The 22,093-nt window shown below is 42.3% G+C and overlaps 1 protein-coding gene across 5 annotated transcripts in view; it reads left to right on the forward strand.

Annotated features, from left to right (window-relative positions):
- Nucleotides 1-11,161: 11,161 nt before the first annotated feature.
- The window catches only part of XIAP (X-linked inhibitor of apoptosis), a 45,837-nt gene continuing 34,905 nt past the window's right edge, over nucleotides 11,162-22,093 (forward strand). The window contains exons 1-3 of one of the 5 annotated variants that reach the window (XM_032619405.1): nucleotides 11,187-11,323; nucleotides 11,588-11,714; nucleotides 12,024-12,159. The gene's annotated coding sequence lies outside the window, so the exon portion shown is untranslated. Of the gene's footprint in view, nucleotides 11,324-11,409; nucleotides 11,715-12,023; nucleotides 12,160-22,093 lie in introns of those variants that run through there. The other 4 variants (XM_032619408.1, XM_032619404.1, XM_032619409.1 and 1 more) reach the window with 4 other exon arrangements.

Here is a 22,093-nt window from a genome sequence, read left to right on the forward strand (position 1 = left end):
ATTTATTTATTTTATTTACATTTATTTTTGGCTGCATTGGGTCTTCGTTGCTGCGCGTGGGCTTCCTCTAGTTGCGGCGAGTGGGGGCTACTCTTTGTTGCGGTGCACGGGCTTCTCATTGTGGTGGCTTCTCTTGTTGCCGAGCACGGGCTCTAGGCACACGGCCTTCCATAGTTGTGGCTCGCGGGCTCTAGAGCGCAGGCTCCGTAGTTGTGGTGCATGGACTTAGGTGCTCTGCGGCATGTGGGATCTTCCCGGACCAGGGCTCGAACCCGTGTCCCCTGCATTGGCAGGTGGATTCTTAACCACTGCGCCACCAGGGAAGCCCAGCATCATTTCTTGACTGGCCCATCCATTCTTTCCTCACCGATTTGTAATGCCACCTTGGTCATACATCGAGTTTCCATATGGAAACATGTGGGTCTATTTTGGGCATTCCTTTCTATTTCATTGGCCTCCTTGCCTCTGTATGGACCATCACATTGTCTAAACCACTATAGCCTTTACAATAAGTCCTGATATCTAGAAGGGCAAGTCCCCACACCTTGTTCCTCTTCCTCAAAATTGTCTTGGCTATTCTTGCTTGTTTGGTCTTCCATATGAATTTCAGAATTAGTTTGCCATATTCCATTAAAATTTCTGTTGGGTTTTTTATTGGAAATGCACAGGATCTAAATTTAGATTCACTTGGGGAAAATAATTTTATGATACTGAGTTTTCCAATCCATGAATATTGTGGAGGCAAAGACAGCTAGTTGTCTACTCAGTATTCACTCTCTTTTCCTTCCTAACAGAACCCTGATTTATTTTGGGTGGAAATGTACCCAGATAAAAGAATACACTGTTCACTCTCCCTTGCAGCTAGGAATAGTCAACGAGGTGTAAGTGCAAGCTCCATAAGGCTTCTGTGAAGGGTCTTTAAAGGAACATGTCTTAGATGGGAAGACATGACTCATACTCAGCTTCCCCCTTCTTCCTCTCACAAATATCCCCTTTTCACAGCTCTTGAAATCATGCCTTTACACTCCGTTCATACTGCCACTGCCTCTGCTGGGACCTTCCTCATTTCCTGGTTACTGCACTCACTTGCCTCCTAAGTCATCTCACCACCACTTCCCTCCAATCCATTCTCTATATTACGACACCAGGGTGATTTTTCTAAAACCCAACTCTCATCATTTCACTACCCTACTTAAAACCTTCTGATGGTTCTGTTGCTTCCAGAAGTGGTTCTCAAACCTGGCTGGAAAGCAGGTTTGGAAAGCACCAAAATCAACTGGAAAGCATGGGGAAGCTTTACATCTTCCCCAAACATAGCCCACATTCACTGACTCTGAATCACAGGAGGAGGGAGTGTCCCCAAATCAGTAGGTTCCAAAAGCTCTTCAGGTGATTCCAATTCATCACCCCATTTGGGAACCACTGACTTATATGATAGAAGCCAAATTATTTAATGTGCCATGCGAGGTGTTATGGACTGAATTCTATTCCTCCAAAATTCATATGCTGAAGTCCTAACACCCAGTACCTCAGAATGTGACTGTATTTGGAGACAGGGCCTTTGAAGAGGTAATTAAGTTAAAATGAGGTGGTCAGGGTGGGCCCTAATCAAATATGACTGACATCTGTATAAGAGGAGATTAGGATACAGACAGATCAAGAGGGAAGACCATGTAGAGATACAGGGAGAAGACGGCCATCTGCAAGCCAAGAGGAGAGACCTCAGAAGAAAGTGAACCTGCCAACAACTTGATCTCAGACTTCCAGCCTCCAGAACTGTGAGAAAATGCAGTCCTAGTGTGTAAGCCACCCAGTCTGTGGTATTTTGTTATGGCAGCCCAAGCAACCAAATACACAAGGATTGAATCCAGGCCCTGGCTACCTCTCTGGAGCCTCAGTTCTCTGTCAGGCTCCAGCCATCCCCCCATCATCACCCACCCACACCTCCACCACTTAATAATTTTGAGACCTTGAGCAACCTAACCTCTCTGTACCCAGTTTTCTTATCTGTAAAATGATCATCTCTGTAATGCATATAACACAGTGTGAACGTACAAAACATTCAATAAATGTTAGCAGCTACACTCCAGCCAAAAGGCATTAACTGTCATTCTCTAAATGCATGCTGTCTGGTTTCACTTGCGTGACTTAGCACATGCTGATATGTTTGCTTAGAATGCCTTTCTCTCACTGCTTCACCTAGCTATCTCTTGGTTGTCCTTCAAGACTGAATTCCTGGTGCAGCTTGCTCTTCCCCCAGTCCAGAGCCCCACCCTGGGCTCCCACAGCACCCTGTGTTTGCCTCTACCAAGTGAGAAGCCATTGCAGGGTTTTAGGTGGAGGACCGACCTGATCTGGCTTAAGTACCCTTTATATGCCAAGCACCATTCTAAGGTCTGAGTCAAAATGAGAATTATGAAAACCACTTAGCTCATAGGGTTACTGAGAGTATTACGAGAGATAAAGTGTGCCAAGCACTTAAGACAGTGCCTGGCATATGGCAAACACTCAGCAAATGCTATTATTATCTGTCTATATTCAGTACACTACTTCACATCCACTGACGTCTTTGGCCTCTTGCTCAGTCTTCCACTCTAAACACAAATCCCACAACCGCTCTGGGTGATGACCCCTCCAACATGCTAGCCTCTCTCCTGGATCTCGACTCCGGTAGCTTTCACTTCTACCCCACTCCAGACACATTGTGACAACATCCTGACCTTGACTTTGTTGTTGGATTGTTGGATTTCTGCAGACTGAATAGACAAACATACGAATAGATTCATAAATAGAAAGCCCAGGTGGAATTTTCCATTAGCTTGAGACAAGACTGTGCTCTTCTGTCCCCACCCCAGACAAGCAACAGCTCTCTTCTCTATGACTGGGTCCCTGGCAGATAAAGGCAGAGAAGGGAAAGGGAAGACTGTTTGGAGATGCTAGTTTTGCTGGAACAAGATAAGACTGCTCAAAGAGAGGAAATTACAGTCACAGTCTTAGTGGAAACAAGGAGGGAACGAGAGGTTAGCAATCAAGACACCGGAGCAAAAGTCAGGAGACTGAGGGGCAGGTGCTGCCAATAGGTGCTGTTCAACATGAATGACCTTCACAAAAGCTGTTTCCTGAGGATGAGTCAAGAGTAATCCTATGCAGATGTACACCCCTTCCTGCCAGAAGGTACATAAAACTGATGGCTCCAAGGGTAAGGCCTGGAAGTCAGGGCTCACTCCACCTCCCTTCACTCAAGGCAATTCTCTTCTACATTTATTTATTTGGACTTTCACTTATAACTTCTTTTGCAAAAAGTGTTACAGTGCTAAACCTTTGCTGTTTCCCTCAGCAGATAACTACATATTTTACTTCCCATAGAAGCCAGCCACCATTGAGGTATGGTAACCACTCAACATTCCTCTCTCCTTACCTACATCTCATGCCCTTGAGCCTCTGAGTATGAGTCCTTTATCCTGTTCAAGGCTAATGCCACTACTCATGCTTGATCCCAGCTCTTTCTCATTTCCTCTGAGTCTTTATGCCATCAAATTTCCTTTCTCCTACTAGGTTGAACCATATTAAATTGCTGTTTGGGACATTTAGCAATGGTGGAATATTGGCAGTTTCATATGGTTCAGACTAATATAGCTTTGTTCTTTCCCTCTGTAAATTTTCCTTCTCCTCAACCAACAACAATTACAAAAAAAGTCCTTTGACAGGTTAGAGTAACCTCTCCATAGATTGTGTTTTTTCTAACCTCAGAGCTCTATGTGTCCCTAAATATAAAATCTAGACACCATACCTCAGATATATCTGCATTTGGTGTTCATATCTCCCAAATGACAATTCACCGAACAAGTATCTACCAAGGGTCAGGCATGTTTATGAAATTTTTGTTCACTCATTCAACAAATATCTCTGAGTACCTACACTGTGCCAGACACTGTTTTAAGCACTTGGAATATCAGTGAACAAACCAAAGATCTCTGTCCTCTTGGAGCCTATACTCTAGCAGGGGTGGGAGGAAGGAGACATACAATAAACATAATAAATAAGATAACCATATAGCATATTAGAAAGTGAAAGATACCATGGGAAAAAGACAAAGTAGAGCAGGGAAGGGAGACAGGGAGTGCTAAGAGGAGAAGTTGTAATTTAATTTAATTTATTAAAGTATAGTTGATTTATAATATTGTGTTAGTTTCAGGTGTACGGCATAGTGATTCATTGTTTTGATTTTTGCAGATTATATCCCATTATGGGTTATTACAAGATATTGGGTCAAAAATTCCCTGTGCTATATAGTAAATCCTTGTTGCTTATCTATTTTATGTATAGTAGTTTGTATCTGTTAATCCCTTGCCCCTAACTTGTTCCTCCTCCCCTTCCTCTCCCCTTTGGTAACCATAAGTTTGTGAGTCTGTTTCTGTTTTGTATATAGATTCATTTTTATTATTGTTTAGATTCCACATGTAAGTCCTATCACATAGTATTTGTCTTTCTCTTACTTATTTCACTGAGCAGAATATTTTCTAGGTCCATCCATGTTGCTGCAAATGGCAATATTTCAATCTTTTTTATGGCTGAGTAATATTCCATTGTATGTATACCACATCTTCTTAATCCAATTATCTGTTGATGGGCATTTGGGTTGCTTCCAAGTCTTGGCTACTGTATTGGGATGGCCAAAAAGTGCCTTCAGTTTTTTTTAAATTTATTTTATTTATTTATTATTATTATTTTTTTCATCGAGGTAATCTTGGTTGTAGGTTTTTCCCTTTCATCACTTTAAATATGTCCTGCCACTCCCTTCTGGCTTGCAGAGTTTCTGCTGAAAGATCAGCTGTTAACCTTATGGGGATTCCCTTGTATGTTATTTGTTGTTTTTCCCTTGCTGCTTTTAATATGCTTTCTTTGTATTTAATTTTTGATAGTTTGATTAGTATGTGTCTTGGCGTGTTTCTCCTTGGATTTATCCTGTAAGGGACTCTCTGCGCTTCCTGGACTTGACTATTTCCTTTCCCATATTAGAGAAGTTTTCAACTATAATCTCTTCAAATATTTTCTCAGTCCCTTTCTTTTTCCCTTCTTCTTCTGGGACCCCTATAATTCGAATGTTGGTGCATTTAATGTTGTCCCAGAGGTCTCTGAGACTGTCCTCAATTCTTTTCATTCTTTTTTCTTTATTCTGCTCTGCAGTAATTATTTCCACTATTTTATCTTCCAGGTCACTTATCTGTTCTTCTGCCTCAGTTATCCTGCCATTGATTCCTTGCAGAGAATTTTTAATTTCATTTATTGTGTTGTTCATCATTGTTTGTTTGCTCTTTAGTTCTTCTAAGTCCTTGTTAAATGTTTCTTGTATTTTCTCCATTCTATTTCCAAGATTTTGGATCATCTTTACTGTCATTACTCTGCATTATTTTTTCAGGTAGACTGCCTATTTCCTCTTCATTTGTTTGGTCTGGTGGGTTTTTACCTTGCTCCTTCATCTGCTGCATATTTCTCTGTCTTCTCATTTTGCTTAACTTACTGTGTTTCGGGTCTCCTTTCCGCAGGCTGCAGGTTCGTAGTTCCCGTTGTTTTTGGTGTCTGCCCCCAGTGGCTAAGGTTGGTTCAGTGGGTTGTGTAGGCTTCCTGGTGGAGGGGACTAGTGCCTGTGTTCTGGTGGATGAGGCTGGATCTTGTCTTTCTGCGAGGCAGGACCACATCCAGTGTTGTGTTTTTGAATGTCTGTGACCTTATTATGATTTTAGGTAGCCTCTCTGCTAATGGGTAGGGTTGTGTTCCTGTCTTGCTAGTTGTTTGGCATAGGGTGTCCAGCACTGGAGCTTGCCGGTCGTTGAGTGGAGCTGGGTCTTAGCGTTGAGATGGAGATCTCTGGGAGAGCTTTCGCCATTTGATATCACGTGGGGCCGGGAGGCCTCTGGTGGACCAATGTCCTGAACTCGGCTCTCCCACCTCAGAGGCACAGGCCTGATACCCGGCCAGAGCACCAAGACCGTGTCAGCCACAGGGCGTTTGGGAGGTCTGAGGTCTTCTGCCAGCATTCAGTAGGTATTCTGTAGGAGTTGTTCCATTTGTAAATGTATTTCTGATGTATTTGTGGGGAGGAAGGCAATCTCCATGTCTCACTCCTCCACCATCCTGAAGCTCCTCCTCTATTTCACCTTAGAGAAGGTCACGTTATCTAGGTCTCCAGCATTCTTGTGCTCTGCATTCTCTAAGTAATGTAATTTCCCAGTCCAGCAGAGGTTCATAGCCTTTCCACTGAGGAAACACTAAAGATCTGCTAGTGTTGGAGGGTCTCCTGTAGAGGCAGGGGGTGGCTGTGGCTCACCGTGGGGACAAGGACACTGGCAGCAGAAGTTCTGGGAAGTACTCCTTGACATGAGCCCTCCAGGAGTCCGCCATTAGTCCCAGCAAAGAGCCTCTATTTTATTTATTTATTTTTGGCTGCATTGGGTCTTTGTTGCTGCATGCGGGCTTTCTCTAGTTGCAGCGAGTGGGGGCTACTCTTTGTTGCAGTGCGCAGGCTTCTCATTGCGGTGGCTTCTCTTGTTGTGGAGCATGGGCTTTAGGTGTGCGGGCTTCAGTAGTTGTGGCACGTGGGCTTCAGTAGTTGTGGCACGTGGGCTTAGTTGCTTCGCAGAGTGTGGGATCTTTCCAGACCAGGGTTCAAACCTGTGTCCCCTGCATTGGCAGGTGGATTCTTAACCATTGCACTACCAGGGAAGTCCCACCTTTGGTTTTTAAGTAAAAACACATTTTTCATTTTCACCAAGAACTTTATTGAACAACATATTCACCCTTTTGTTCCACTACCTTCTGCCATTTTTGGGGGAACTTCATAATTCCATCTTCCCAAAACTTTTTATCTTTTTGAGCAAAGAACTGTTCCAGGTGCCTTTTACAGTCTTCCAGGGAATTGAAATTTTTTCCATTAAGAGAATTTTGTAAAGACCTAAATAAATGGAAATCCAAAGGGGCAATGTCTGGTGAATATGGTGGATGAATCAGAATTTCCCAGACAAGCTGTAACTGTTTTTGCCTGGTCATCAAAGAAACATGTGGTCTTGCATTATCCTGATGGCAGATTATGTGTTTTCTGTTGACTAATTCTGGACGCTTTTTGTCGAGTGCCACTTTCAGTTGGTCTAATTGGGAGCAGTACTTGTTGGAATTAATCGTTTGGTTTTTCAGAAGGAGCTCATATAGAGGACTCCCTTCCAATCCCTCCATATACACAACATCACCTTTTTTGGATGAAGACTGGCCTTTGGTGTGGTTGGTGGTGGTTCATTTCTCTTGCCCCATGATCTCTTCCATTCCACATTATTGTACAGTACCCACTTTTCATCACCCGTCACAATTTGTTTTAAAAATAGAACATTTTCATTAGGTTTAAGTAGAGAATCGCATGCGGAAATACAGTCAAGAAGGTTTTTTTCAATTAACTTATGTGGAACCTGAACATCAAAGCTATGAACATAACCAAGCTGGTCCAAATGATTTACAACACTTGATTTGGATATTTTGAGCATGTCGGCTATCTCCCACATGGTGTAACGTTGATTGTTCTCAGTTAATGTCTCGATTTGGCCGGTATCAACTTCATCTGGTCTACCTGACCGTGGAGCATTGTCCAGCAAGAACTCTCCAGTACAATACTTTGCAAACCACTTTTGACATGTTCGATCAATCACAGCACCTTCTCCATACACTGCACAAATCTTTTTTCGCATTTCAGTTGTGTTACCTTTCTTGAAACAATAGAGCATAATATGCCAAAAATGTTGCTTTTCTCTTCCATCTTCAATATTAAAATGCCTACACAAAAATTCACCAATTTTGATGTCTTTTTAAAAATGTACGCTGATATGACAGCTGTCACAATCTAACAAAATTGTTTCCAATGAAGTTAAAAACAACTAAGTGCTACTAGAGCCATCTTACGGGAAAAAAGAACAAACCTTTTGGCCAACCCAATAAATAATACTGCTATAAACACAGGGGTGCATGTATCTTTTCAAATTAGTGGTTTTGTTTCTTCTGGATATATCTCCAGGAGTGGGATTGCTGGATTATATGGTAGTTGTGTTTTTCAGGTTTTTATTTTCTTTGTTTTTCTGGGGGGGGCGGTTGTTTTTTTTGTGGGGGCGGGTTTGGCCACACCCTGCAGCTTGCAGGATATTAGTTCCCTTACCAGGAAGTGAACCCAGGCCACCACAGTGAAAGTGCTGAGTCCTAACCACTGGACCACCAGGTAGTTCCTTATTTTTAGTTTTTTAAGGAGACTCCATACTATTTTCCATAGTGGCTGCACCAATATACATTCTCAACAACAGTGTACGAGGATTCCCTTTTCTCTACATCCTCTCCAAAATTTGTTATTTGTAGATTTTTTGATTATAATCATTCTGACCAGCGTGAGGTGATAACTCATTGTGGTTTTGATTTGCGTTTCTCTAATAATTAGCAATGCTGAGTATCTTTTCATGTGCCTGTTAGCCATCTGTATGTCAAGAAATTGTAAATTAAAAAAATTTTTTAACAAATGAATTTATTTATTTATTTATGGCTGAGTTGGGTCTTCATTGCTATGCGTGGGCTTTCTCTAGTTGCGGCGAGTGGAGGCTACTATTCGTTATGGTGTGCGGGCTTCTCATTGTGGTGGCTTCTATTTGTTGCGGAGCACAGGCTCTAGGCATGTGGGCTTCAGTTGTGGCACGCGGGCTCTAGAGCACAGGCTCACTAGTTGTGGCACACAGGCTTAATTGCTCCACAGCATGTGGGAATCTTCCAGGACCAGGGCACGAACCTGTGTCCTCTGCATTGGCAGGCAGATTCTTTTTTTTTTTTTTTTTTGCGGTACGCAGGCCTCTCACCTTTGTGGCCTCTCCCACTGTGGGGCACAGGCTCCGGACGCACAGGCCCAGCGGCCATGGCTCACAGGCCCAGCTGCTCCGCGGCATACGGGATCCTCCCAGACCGGGGCACGAACCCATGTCCCCTGCATCGGCAGGCGGACTCTCAACCACTGCACTACCAGGGAAGCCCTGGCAGGCAGATTCTTAACCATTGCACCACCAGGGAAGTCCCTTAAAATTTTTTAAAAATATTTATTTATTTATTTTATTCTTGGCTGCGTTGGTCTTCATTGCAGCATGCAGGATCTTCATTGTGGTGTGTGGGCTCCAGAGTGCGTGGGCTCTGTAGTTGTGGCAGTCTCTCTAGTTATGGTTTGCATGCTCAGTAGTTGTGGCACATGGGCTTAGTTGCCCTGCAACATGTGGGATCCTTGGTTCCCTGACCAAGGATTGAACCCACGTCCCCTGCAATGGAAGGCAGATTCTTAAACACTGGACCACCAGGGAGGTCCTGAGAAATTGTAATTTTAAATGTGGTGGTTATGGTAGGTCTTACTGAGAAAGTGACAACTAAACAAAGACTTGAAGGGGGTGAAGGACAGCCATGGAGATATCTGGGGGAAGTGTTTCAGGCAGAATAAGGAGCAAGTACAAAGACCCTGAGGCAGGAAAGCTAAAAGGACAAGGGAATAGAGTAGTAGGATATGAGGACATAAAGGTAAGAAGGATCCTGATTGTGTAGGGCCTTTGTATTTGTTATCTACTGTCTGATAACAAATTGCCCTAAAATTTAGCTTTTTAAAACAATACACAGGGGCTTCCCTCCTGCCGTTGTGGTTAAGAATCCACCTGCCAATGCAGGGGACATGGGTTCGAGCCCTGGTCTGGGAAGATCCCACATGCCACGGAGCAACTAAGCCCACGCGCCACAACTACAGAGCCTGCATTCTAGAGCCCACGTGCCACAACTACTGAAGCCCACGTGCCTAGAGCCCATGCTCCGCAACAAGAAGCCTGCACACTGTAACGAAGAGTAGCCCCCACTCGCTGCAACTAGAGAAAGCCCACACGCAGCAACAAAGACCCAATGCAGCCAAAAATAAATAAATAATAAAACAATACACAGGAATTCAAGTGGCTTGGCTGGGAGGTTGTGGCTCTGAAGTCTTATCCTGACGAATCCTCTTACAAGGTGGCTCACTCACATTGTTGGCAAGTTGGTGTTTGTTTTGGGTGGGGGAGGAGGAGATGAGAAGGGGAGGACTCAGTCTTTTGCCACGTGCTCTCCAAATGCTGTTTGAGTATCCTTATGACATGACAGCTGGCTTCCTCCAGAGCAACCAGTCCAAGAGACAGCAAGGCAGAAACCACAATGCCTTTTATGACCTAGCCTTCATGACACACTGTCACGCCCACCATATTTTCTTGGTTAAACAGATCACTCCTGGTTCATTGTATAAGAGAAGTACCCAAGGGTGTGAATAGCAAGAGATAAGGATTGTTGGAAATCATCTTGGTGGCTGGCTACCACAGCCTTTGTAAGCCATTATAAGTCTGTGGCTTTTACTTTGAGGGGATTTGAGCAGAGAAATGACAATGATCTGACTTATCAGGATAATAATTTCATGAAGGTCAGCATCATTTGAGGATCCAGGTGATACTTGATCTTCCCCTCGACCTGAAACATTTTCATTCAGAACCTCTCAACTCACTACACTAGCCTGTAAGGGAGCCCAAGTTTCTGAAACACAATTCATCTGTCAGTCTGATTCATCTGTCGGTTCCTACAGCATATTTGAAATAAATCCAGGATATGATCAGCATTTTATGTACACAGATTTCCTTTGTTTTCCTTCCTTCTGCTTTCTTTCTTCCCTATTCATTTTCCCTTCATCTCCCAATCCCTTTCCCGCTCCCACTGACTGTCTTCCTTTTTCCTTTCACCTTCCCTCCTTGGATACAGGTCATATTCTAATCTCAGTTCTCTCGTTTATTAGCTGTGTGCTATTGGGGCAGTTAGCCTCTCTGGGCCTCAAATTTCCTCTGTTAAAATGGGTTTCATATGAGAGTGCCTACCTTAGAGGGTTGTCAAAATTACAACAAAGAACACGCCGACCACAGTGTCTGGTCTCTTAGCAAGAACTCAACATGTTCGCTCTCTTCTCTGTCTTTTCATCCTTTTACTTCTATTCCCCGACTCCTCCACCACGGAGCTCAGCAGGTAAAAACCGTGGGAAAAATCACCTCAAGGCTGAAAGAGGAAACGTTTGGGCTGGGGGCGGGGACTGTGAGGTGCCCATTGCGCATGCGCACCCGCTCCGTCAGGTTCTGGTTTCCAGCTAGGGGGGTGGGGTGCAGGGGCAAACAGGGCTTCGTTTGTCCCGGTTACCCCTTTTCGGCCTGGGGAAGCGGCCGGACCTCGGCGGAGCCCCGGGCGGGCTCAGCGCTAAGCGAGGGCTGGAAGGGTAAGTTCGAAAATGGCGGAGGGGGAAGAAGGAGGGGCTTTACTGGGCGGGAGGCTGGCCTAGCGGCCGGGCAGAGGCCAGGAGACCGTGAGGGGCCCAGCGGCGCGGCGGGGGCCGGAGACAGACGGGCCGCCCAGCGTGCCTTGTCTCTTCGAGGCCTTGGCGTGGACGCACTTCGGATTCCCCTACTCGGGGTTCCTCCGGGGAGTGGGCGGGCTGGTGGGTGCGAGTGAGGGAGACGAAGGGACTTCCGTTTCCTTCCAGGCTGGGGCCTGGCCGCCGAGAGGAGTTGGCATTTCCATATTGGGGCTCGGGCCGCCCCTCCTCCAGGACCCTCCTCTCAGCACTGCTCCGGGCGCCGCGGGCGATCCAGGCCGGCTCTCCAGGAGAGGTGGGTACTGCCCGTACGGGCTTCCTCCTCCTCCCCTTTCCTTCTCTCCTCTCCCTTCCCTCCCCTCGGGCCCCGCGCTGCGGGGTGAGGGCGGGAAGGCAGCCCCTACCCTGCGCAGGTGGCCGGCCCGGGTTCCGGGGCCCAGGTTCCCGGGACTGCGGAAGAAAGGCATGGGTGGCTTCAGGCCGCCCGGGTGCCTCCGTAAACCCCGTGACCCCTAAGGTAAATCGAGTCAAAGAACTTTTTTCTTTTTTTAATGATCAAAGGGGACTTCCCCCCCCCCCCGCCCCATTCTGACGCCTGTGGCAGGTACGGAGCTGGGTGGAGTGTGTCTGGCGAGGGCGTGTGAAACGAAAGAATAGGAACCAAAGACCTTCCGGAAGAGGAAATTAGCTAGTAATTCTTTCCAACCTTTGCTGCCCTTGTCACCTCCCCAGCATATTCTGTGAGTACAACAAAATTCATTCTAACTTTCAGTTTCATTATTTTAACTCCATAATACCCTTGTTTTCTAATCGGGAGGAGGGGAGTGGTTATTGCTGACACTAAGCAACAGCCCTCTCCACCTCCAAAAAAAGAAAAACGTCAAATCAAAACTTCATAAAAACGTATCAGATTTTCATAATCTACTACTTTGCTTTCAAATATAACTACGTCACTACTTATGTCACAGATGTACTACCTTGTTAGTTAATGACACATAGAAATTTACTCTTGTAAGATTGGAGGTTGCTATTAGTGTTTCTTTCTTCTCTTTTTTTACTTAACATTTGTTATATCCAGTTCAAGAGAACACTGTTACAGACGGCCATCTTAGAATTACAACATTTTAGAGTTGGAAGGGATCTTAGTCCAAGCATGATATTTTACAAAAGCAGAAACTAGGGCACAGGAATATTTCATGGCTTGCCTAAGGCTACTCCATTACTTAGATTAGAACCCAGGTTGCCTGGCTCCTTGCTCACTGCTCTTTCTGCACAACTGCTCCACGTAGCCTCCAAGCAAGAAAATTAAATGTATTCGGTGCACATTTGTGAAGCATGTACAGGTTTGTGCCATACAACTGTTCTACCTTCTTTCAGTATATTTAACATGCTTATGAAGCCAGAAGAAAGTGGCAGTAGTTTAGGTTAAAAAGAATTATACGTGCACACACATCTACTTGTATATGCTCAGATAACTTCTTGAAGGATGCACAAAAAAAATGTTAACAGTGGTTACTTATGGAGGGTGGGGGGGCGTGGGAAGCTTTTTACTTTGCACCTCAGATGTGACCTAATGTACTGTTTGAATTTCTTACCGTAAACAAAGTATTGATTTTATAACTAAAAACAAGTGTTAAAGTTTGCACACATATGTATATCAGTATAAGCAAGTATCAGTGGTATGTGTATATATATTTATATACATATATGTATTTATGTATCAGTGATTTGTATTGTAAAATCCAGAGTGGTTCACGTCAGCCCAACTGGCAAAGCAGGCCTGATTGTTGGATGCTCATATTTCCTCTTTGGTTTGCTCCTATTGCCCCTAATGTGAGAAGGTAACAATATTATATTAGTCTTTATATATTTTTAGAAAATGTGCTGAGCTTTTAATGATTGAATTATGTAGCAGATTATAACATTCAGGATATCCAGTTTGGCACAATGAAAAAATTCTGAATGTAGAATCTTTGTGGGTAAGAATCATTAAAAATAAATTTAAAATCGTAAAGGTCCCTGGTGATTAGTAGTTCAGCTCTTTTGTTTTTATGAACAGGTTAAGACACAAAAAGTGAATTGCCCAAGGTTATATATCTGACTATTAACAGAGCTTGGACTAGAGTCTAGGTCCTAGTCCGGTGCCCATTGTACTACACCTGTAATTTTATTGCTTTCTGGTGCATTCGATGACTCCAACGAGGGGGACAAAGTAATGCTGACTAAAGGTTAGTTAGGCCCATTTCAATAGATAAGAATTATTGTAATTAATGTCTCAGTTAACTTGTATAGTGCTTGAAATATTTTAGTAACGTAAATGTTCTCCTTATATTTGGTTGTAAGCATTAACTTGTTTAGTAAATCGTTTGTTTATATTATAAAGGCTTAGAGACTCCAAATATGAACTAATGATATTTCACTGTTTTTGTTTGGTCTCATATTTAAGTCTGGTAGCTGGTGCTTACAGAAAAAAAAAAGTGCTATGATTTATTTAAAAAATAAGAAACAACTTACTGAGCACCTACTATATCTGCCAGGTATTGAACTATGTGGTAGAATTCAAAAGATGAATAAGGCAAAATAGATGCCCTTGTTTTTTTGAGGACGGGAGATTATCATGAGCTGTCAGTTTTCAAGGTTTGTCTCTGTGGTCTAATCTGGTAACAGTATTACATATTACAGAATGTAATCTGTAGCACTGTTTAAGGTCATTGTGTGAGTAGATCTGAGGAGATGAACACAGTAGTGGTAAAATAAGTTGACATTGAATTGAACAAATATTATTTTCATGTCTTAGAGGTCATGTGGTACATTGGAAAGAACACTAGGTTGAAAGCCTGAGTTCTTGTGTTGGCTTTGTTTCCGATTAGCTGTGGGATTGTGAGCAAATCACTCAACCTCGTTGCCTCCATGTTTCTTTTTTCTTTTTTCATAAATTTTTAAGTATATTTATTCCACTTAATTCAAAACATGAAAAGAGCATTTGGAATATTATATATTATAAAAGAAATGTATCTACCATAAGAATTTGAGGCCAAACTTAAGAGTTATATGTTTTATCTACTTTGTGTATACTTAATAGGTTGTCCTTTGTGTGATAAAAGCATATTTATGTCCATTTTGTAGGACTTGGTGTGGACTTTTATTATTTTTAATTATGGTACAGTTGTAGTTCTGCTATTTAATACATTTTGAGATTTGATTTGGTGTGATTGGTACCCAGTCTTTGTTATGGATACATGTGATTCACTATTATGATCTGCTTCTATAATGTATTTTCAAGGATATGGGTTGTGGTGAAAAGTGAGGTTTACCTGCATAGACTGGGAGTAGCTTGAACTCAGATGGTCAGACAGAAGTTGAACTGAGTAAGTTAAGGCTGATTTCTTAAACTGGGCAAAGGTGGTGCCGCTGTGTATTCCCTGGCATATCTATAAATACTTATATATGGTTTGAACTTTTATGCTTATTCCTGTAATAATTTTGTTGACCTCAAAACACAGGCTTCGCAGCATATATTGCTATGTGATATACTTTTGTATGGCTCCACCTAATTTTTTAAGCCTTGAAAGGGCACAGAGACTAACATTTTCTACCTCACTGGACTACCCTTTCTGCCGGTAATAATTTCCTATACTTATATTGGTCAGAATCACGGGGTTGGCTTTTTTACTGTCATTTACAGGCCACATGATCTTTGATGAGTAACAACCAGTCAGAAAGCCAGTTTCCTCATATTTCAAATAGGGGTATCATGTGTTGTGTAGGTTGAATTAGCTACCATATATGAAAAAATTCTAAATTGTGAAGCACGTTACATATTTTAGTTATTATCAGAGGTAACATGGTAAAAGAGGATGGGCTGTGGAATCACACAAGCTCATGTTTAAACTTTGACCTTGTTCGAACAAATAGGATTAGAAACTTAGTTTCAATTCAGCATGTTTTAGTAGATTAGAGAAAATACATGTAGCTAAAATGATGGGGTGAAAGGAAATGAAAATTAGTTTATAGATAGGGTTTAGAACACGTGAGCATTCATTAAATATGTTGTACTGTTTTAATTTGCCTTATAGTCACTTGTGGCAGTTTCCTTTACTTTGTTGTCATTTTTTAACTCAAGCTCAATGGAAGACAAACCTACTAAATGTTTGCTTATAGACAACAGAGTGTCTTTTAGATAGGACAAAATATTTATACTGGGGAAAAAGAAAAAATGTTGGCTTTTATCAAGCACTTGTTTCAGCACTTGCTTGAGATCCCAACATGATCATGGAAGAGAATACTTAATTCTGAGAAAGATCTACAGTAGGTAGTTACCCATTCACCAAATCATCCATCAAAAGAACCTCAGAATAGCACTTGTGGAACCATCTGATTTTTTTCAGTACTGCATCCTAATCACTCTGTCAGAATAAGTTATCTGGATGAGTATCAAACAGAATAAGTTCCAGATTCTATGGCCTTAGTCAATTCATTTAACTTCCTTATGCTTTAGTTTTCTTATCTTAAAATGAAAGAGTGATTTCTATTATCCTGTTCATTACAAATATAAGTAAATTATGTTGAACAAGTTTTGCTTGTGGATGTCTACAAAATATAATGATTTTACTTTTCAGTGTACTTGATTCTGAGCTGCCCTTTTGTAAAAATTATTTTAGGGAAATTTTTTTTGGCCAAGGATCAGGGGAGACTCCTTTCTTACCAGTCCCCCAGATTAATTTATTATTATTATTATTTTATAAATTTATTTATTTATTTTTGGCTGCGTTGGGTCTTCATTGCTATGCGCGGGCATTCTCTAGTTGTGGCTAGAGGGGGCTACTCCTCATTGTGGTGTGTGACCTTCTTATTGCAGTGGCTTCTCTTGTTGCGGAGCACAGGCTCTAGGCACATGGGCTTCAGTAGTTGTGGCACGCGGGCTCTAGAGCACAGGCTCAGTAGTTGTGGTGCACGGGCTTAGTTGCTCCGCGACATGTGGGATCTTCCTGGAGCAGGGATTGAACCCATGTCACCTGCATTGGCAAGCGGATTCTTAACTACTGGGCCACCAGGGAAGTCCAGTTTATTTATTTATTTTTATTTTTTTGCGGTACGCGGTCCTCTCACTGTTGTGGCCTCTCCCGTTGCAGAGCACAGGCTCCGGACGCGCTGGCTCAGTGGCCATGGCTCACGGGCCCAGCCGCTCTGCGGCATGTGGGATCCTCCCGGACAGGGGCACGAACCCGTGTCCCCTGCATCGGCAGGCGGACTCTCAACCACTGCGCCATCAGGAAAGCCCCTATTGTTTTTAAGGCATTGAGTGAACAAGTTTAGAACTCTAGCGATAGACATCGCTCAGAACATTTTTCAATGAAATCTTTTATTTTCAACTCAAGTTAACAATAAGTAGCAGTCAGGTATTATTATTACCTGTATTACCCTCTCTGCTAATGATTTACTGCCACCCAGGCAGTGAACCAGAAGACATGTGTTCATGGCCAACCACTGTGGACATGACCTGGTTACTGCTTTTATCTCGGAGTTGACCTGTATCCTCTTTTTTTTTTCTCTTTTTTTGCGGTATGTGGGCCTCTCACTGTTGTGGCCTCTCCCGTTGCGGAGCACAGGCTCCGGACGCGCAGGCTCAACGGCCATGGCTCACGGGCCTAGCCACTCCACAGCATGTGGGATCCTCCCGGACCGGGGCACGAATCCGTGTCCCCTGCATCGGCAGGCGGACTCAACCACTGCACCACCAGGGAAGCCCTCTTTTTTTTTTTTTAACCTGATGTTTGACAGTAATATGACAAAATATCAAGTTGGCATAAATTCTCAGGATAGGCAAAAGGATAAGGACCTAAGAGTATATTCTTCCCTCTCCTTGTAATAAGTTATAAAAATTATCTTCTGTGAAGGAAGAGACAAAACCTTGCAATAGCAGGCCCCACTATTGATAGCTTACTGGGCCAGTTTATTCACAGATGAAGGAAGCATTGTCACATGGCAAATAGCCAAATAACACCCCCAGCCTGCTGGGCAGAATTATATAAGACACCTTGACTAATCAAGAGTCCGACTGCTTTTTTTCTTTTGATTAGAATCTAATATATTTGCTGGATAAAATTTAGAAAATTAAGAAAACCACAACAAAGAAAATGAAAACCAATAATCCCAGTGCACAGAGATAATAACCACAGTAGAATTTTGATGTGTAATTTAGCCTAAGTCTTTCTATATCAGTATTTTTTATAATTGGGATCATACTGACCAATACTGGTTTATAACCAGCTCATTTCACCTAATACAACATCATGAACACGTATCTGTGTTCTTTAGTATTCTTCTACAACCTGTAGTATACACATTACCAAAGTGTTGTTCTCTTTCGTTAGAATTGAGTTTTTTTTGTTTTATAAATAGCACTGTATTGAACATCCTTATATATACTGATCATTTCCTTAGCGTTAATGCTTAGTACTAGAATGGCTGGTTCAGAAACTAATCATATATTTTAAGACTTTTAGAATATATTGTCAGATTGCTTTCTAGAAAAGGAGTACCACTTTTTAGTTCCACCAGCAAGAGTGCCTATTGTCCCATACCTTCACTGCTGGATTTTTATTGTTGGTAGTGATGGCAGTCTCTGCCAAACAGGACAAAAATGGTATCTTTTAAAGTGTTTATTTCTTTGATTACTAATGATATTTAACATTTTTGCATATGTTTGTTGGCCATTAGTATTTGCCATTTGTAAATTTGTATATTTTCTATAGAGATGTTCATCGTAGATTAATAAGTGCTTTCAAGCTTTTTCTTAAAACTATTCTCAGTCAGAAACAAGATAGATTAAAAATAGATGGTGACAGGATACACTCCTGTTTGAGACCACTTAATATTGATGTTAAAAGCAAATAAACAGAAGGATATTCATTCCAACATTCTTTATAATAGCAAAAAATTGTTAGCTTTATAAATGTCCAGCAATGAAGGTGCATAACTGTATATATATAGAATATGTTAACATTTGTGGGGTTTTTTTAATTTGTTTTATTTTTTGCTGCATTCGGTCTTCGTTGCTGCGCATGGACTTTCTCTAGTTGCAGCGAGCGGGTGGCTTCTCTTGTTGCAGAGCACGGACTCTAGGCGCGCGGGCTTCAGTAGTTGTGGCTCGCAGGCTCTACAGCACAGGCTCAGTAGTTGTGGCGCACGGGCTTAGTTGCTCTGCGGCATGCGGGATCTTCCTGGGCCAGGGCTAGAACCCATGTTCCCTGCATTGGCAGGCTGATTCTTAACCACTGTACCACCAGGGAAGTCCAACATTTGTGTTTTTAAAAATCTATCTCTGGAGGAATGCAGAAGAAACTGGTAAGAGTGACTACTTCTAGGAAGGGAACCAGAGGTTTAAGGGATGGAATGGATGCAGCTTTTGTACCTCTTGAATTATTTGATCATGCGTGTATTTTCTCTTTTTAAAAATATACATCTGGGGGCTTCCCTGGTGGCGCAGTGGTTGAGAGTCCGCCTGCCAATGCGGAGGACACGGGTTCGTGCCCCGGCCCGGGAAGATCCCACATGCTGCGGAGCGGCTGGGCCCGTGAGCCATGGCCGCTGAGCCTGAGCGTACGGAGCCTGTGCTCTGCAAGGGGTGAGGCCACAGCAGTGAGAGGCTCGCGTACCGCAAAAAAAAAAAAAAAAAAGAAAAAAAAAAAAGAAAAAAAAATATACATCTGCTTCCCTGGTGGCACAGTGGTTAAGAATCCGCCTGCCAACCCAGGGGACACGGGTTCGATCCCTGGTGCAGGAAGATCCCACATGCCGCGGAGCAACTAAGCCCGTGCACCACAACTTCTGAGCCTGTGCTCTAGAGCTCATGAGCCACAGCTACTGAGCCCACGTGCCACAACTACTGAAGCCTGCGCGCCTAGAGCCCGTGCTCCACAACAAGAGAAGCCACTGCAATGAGAAGGCCACAAACCACAACGAAGCGTAGCCCCCACTCACCACAACCAGAGAACAGCCCACGTGCAGTGAAGACCCAACGCAGCCAAAAATAAAATAAAATAAAATAAATAAATTTATAAAAATATACATCTAAAATTAATGTTCAGCAATATGGAATTGGTGAGGTTATGATAAATACATTCATACAGTCAGGTACTAGTGATCCATTTAAAGTAATGTTCTAATCTGGATAAAAATTGATGTGGAGAGATGCTTATGATATATTATTAAATAGAAAAAAGCAAATTATAAAAATACCATATACTATAAATCCCCTTTAGAAATATTTATAACGTGCATGTGTTACATGCATACAGAAAAGGTTCTTAAAGGATAAACATATTAAAGTATTCACAGCCTGGATAGTAGGATTCTTTTTTCCTGTCTCTTTTAAAAAGGAAAACAGTTGTTTGTATTAAATATTGGGTTGATATCCATCATGAGATTTTGTTTTTCTGCCTGTTCTGATTTTAGCAAAGGTTTTAATCTAGACTCTGAATAGGCATAAATAGTATTAATCTGTGTTATGGATCTACAGTTTGGGTTATATAGATGGTTTGTTTTTAAATCAAAGACTTGATTAACGAGCACTGTAAATTGTCTTTAAGTTCTGAACAGTTTTCAGTAAAATGGAGGAGGGGATACTAGTGATCTTGAGCCTTTTTGTTATCTTGAGTGAATTCTTGAGCCCAAACCTGTGTATTCTTCATGCAAAACATTCTTTTGGGGAACACATTCCCGCAATTTGTCGAAAAAGATGAGAGAAAAAAAAAACGAAGAAAAAGATGAGGGAATACCTTACTATGGGTCCATTCTGAGAGAACTGTACCTGTGGAGTTAATTATTATAAATAATTTGGCAGATATTGGAGGTCTGGGCTCAAATTTAAGTGTTACTATGACTTTCTAATTTAAGTATAGAACATGTAATTGATACTCCCTTTGTGGATTCTCAGTATGGCCTTTCAGGTGTTTACAGAAGTAGGCTTCATGATCAAGTATATATTGTAGGCAGCAGTATTAATAAGTTGATGTTATTGACTGAGCTTATGGGCTAAGTGCTCATTAATGCCATTCAGTTATTTGAATGGCTCTAGTGCTTAATTTTAGGGAGAGAACTTTTGATTTGATTGAATGTAATTAACCTCAAAAATGTTTTATTGACCATTTAACTTAAGGTTAAATGAAAATATGCTTCATAGTTTGAAGAACCTAGTAGTATAAATGAACAATTTGACTAAAAGTTGAATTTTTAATTTTATTTATTTATTTATTTTGGCTGCATTGGGTCTTTGTTGCTGTGCACGGGCTTCTTATTGCGGTGGCTTCTCTTGTTGCAGAGCACAGGCTCTAGGCGCACGTGCTTCAGTAGTTGTGGCTGGTGGGCTCTAGAGCTCAGGCTCAGGAGTTGTGGCACACGGGCTTAGTTGCTCCGCTGCATGTGGGATCTTCCCAGACCAGGGATCGAACCTGTGTGCCCTGCATTGGCAGGCGGATTCTTAACCACTGCACCACCAGGGAAGTCCTAAAGTTGAATTTTATGTAAATGTATCATAGTATAAAAGCTGAATTTAAAAAATCATATATATACACATATATATGTATATGTATATACCCTTTTGGTTTAGGGCATGTCTTTTTTTTTTTTTTTTTTTTTTGCAGTACACGGGCCTCTCACTGTTGTGGCCTCTCCCGTTCTCAGTGGCCATGGCTCACAGGCCCAGCAGCTCCGCAGCATGTGGGATCTTCCCGGACCGGGGCACGAACCCGTGTCCCCTGCATCGGCAGCCAGACTCTCAACCACTGCGCCACCAGGGAAGCCCAAGGGCATGTCATTTTTAAAATATAGCTTTTTAATACTATGTCACATCTACGTAGATACATTTCTTAGATACTACAACTTTGTAAATCAAAATGCTATTTCTAAGCAGGGAGCTAACACTTTAAGATCATTAAAAGAGGGATTGAGGGACTTCCCTGGTGGTCCAGTGATAAAGAATCTGCCCTCCAATGCATGGGACGTGGGTTTGATCCCTAGTCAGGGAACTAAGATCCCACATGCCACAGAGCAACTAAGCCCGCCACGCCACAACTACTGAGCTCGCACACCTCAAATACAGAGCCTGCGTGCCGCAAGCTACAGAGCCCATGCACTCTGGAACCCCCACGCTACAACTACAGAGCCCACGCGCCCTGGAGCCTGTGCGCCACAACTAGAGAAAAGAAAACCCGCACGCCACAACTAGAGAAAGCCATGTACCGCAACAAAGAGCCCATGCACCGCAATGAAAGATCCCACTTGCCACAACTAAGACCCAACACAGCCAAAAATAAATTTAAAAAATAATAGGTAAATTTTTTTTTAAAAAAAAAGAGGGATTGACCTCCACTGCACTGGGTCAAGGAGAATGTTGCTTGTTTGACAAGATCTCTATGCTGGATCCTCTATAGGGAAAAAAGCAACTGATGAGAAAAATCTTACAATATTTCTAGTATAATGAGCAAAGAGAGAATATTAAGATGAATTTTAAATTATGATGGTGTTTTGGGTTAGCACATATAAGATTTTTATGATGTTACTATGAAAAGTTTTACAAATCTTATATTTTTGAAATGTGATTTTAGTATAGGTTTTTATCACTGAGTTGTACTGTTTGCTTGGTATGCATATATTTCCTAGTTTGGTCACATT

The sequence above is a fragment of the Phocoena sinus genome, chromosome X (genome assembly GCF_008692025.1).
Source record: "Phocoena sinus isolate mPhoSin1 chromosome X, mPhoSin1.pri, whole genome shotgun sequence".
Classification (NCBI taxonomy): domain Eukaryota; kingdom Metazoa; phylum Chordata; class Mammalia; order Artiodactyla; family Phocoenidae; genus Phocoena; species Phocoena sinus.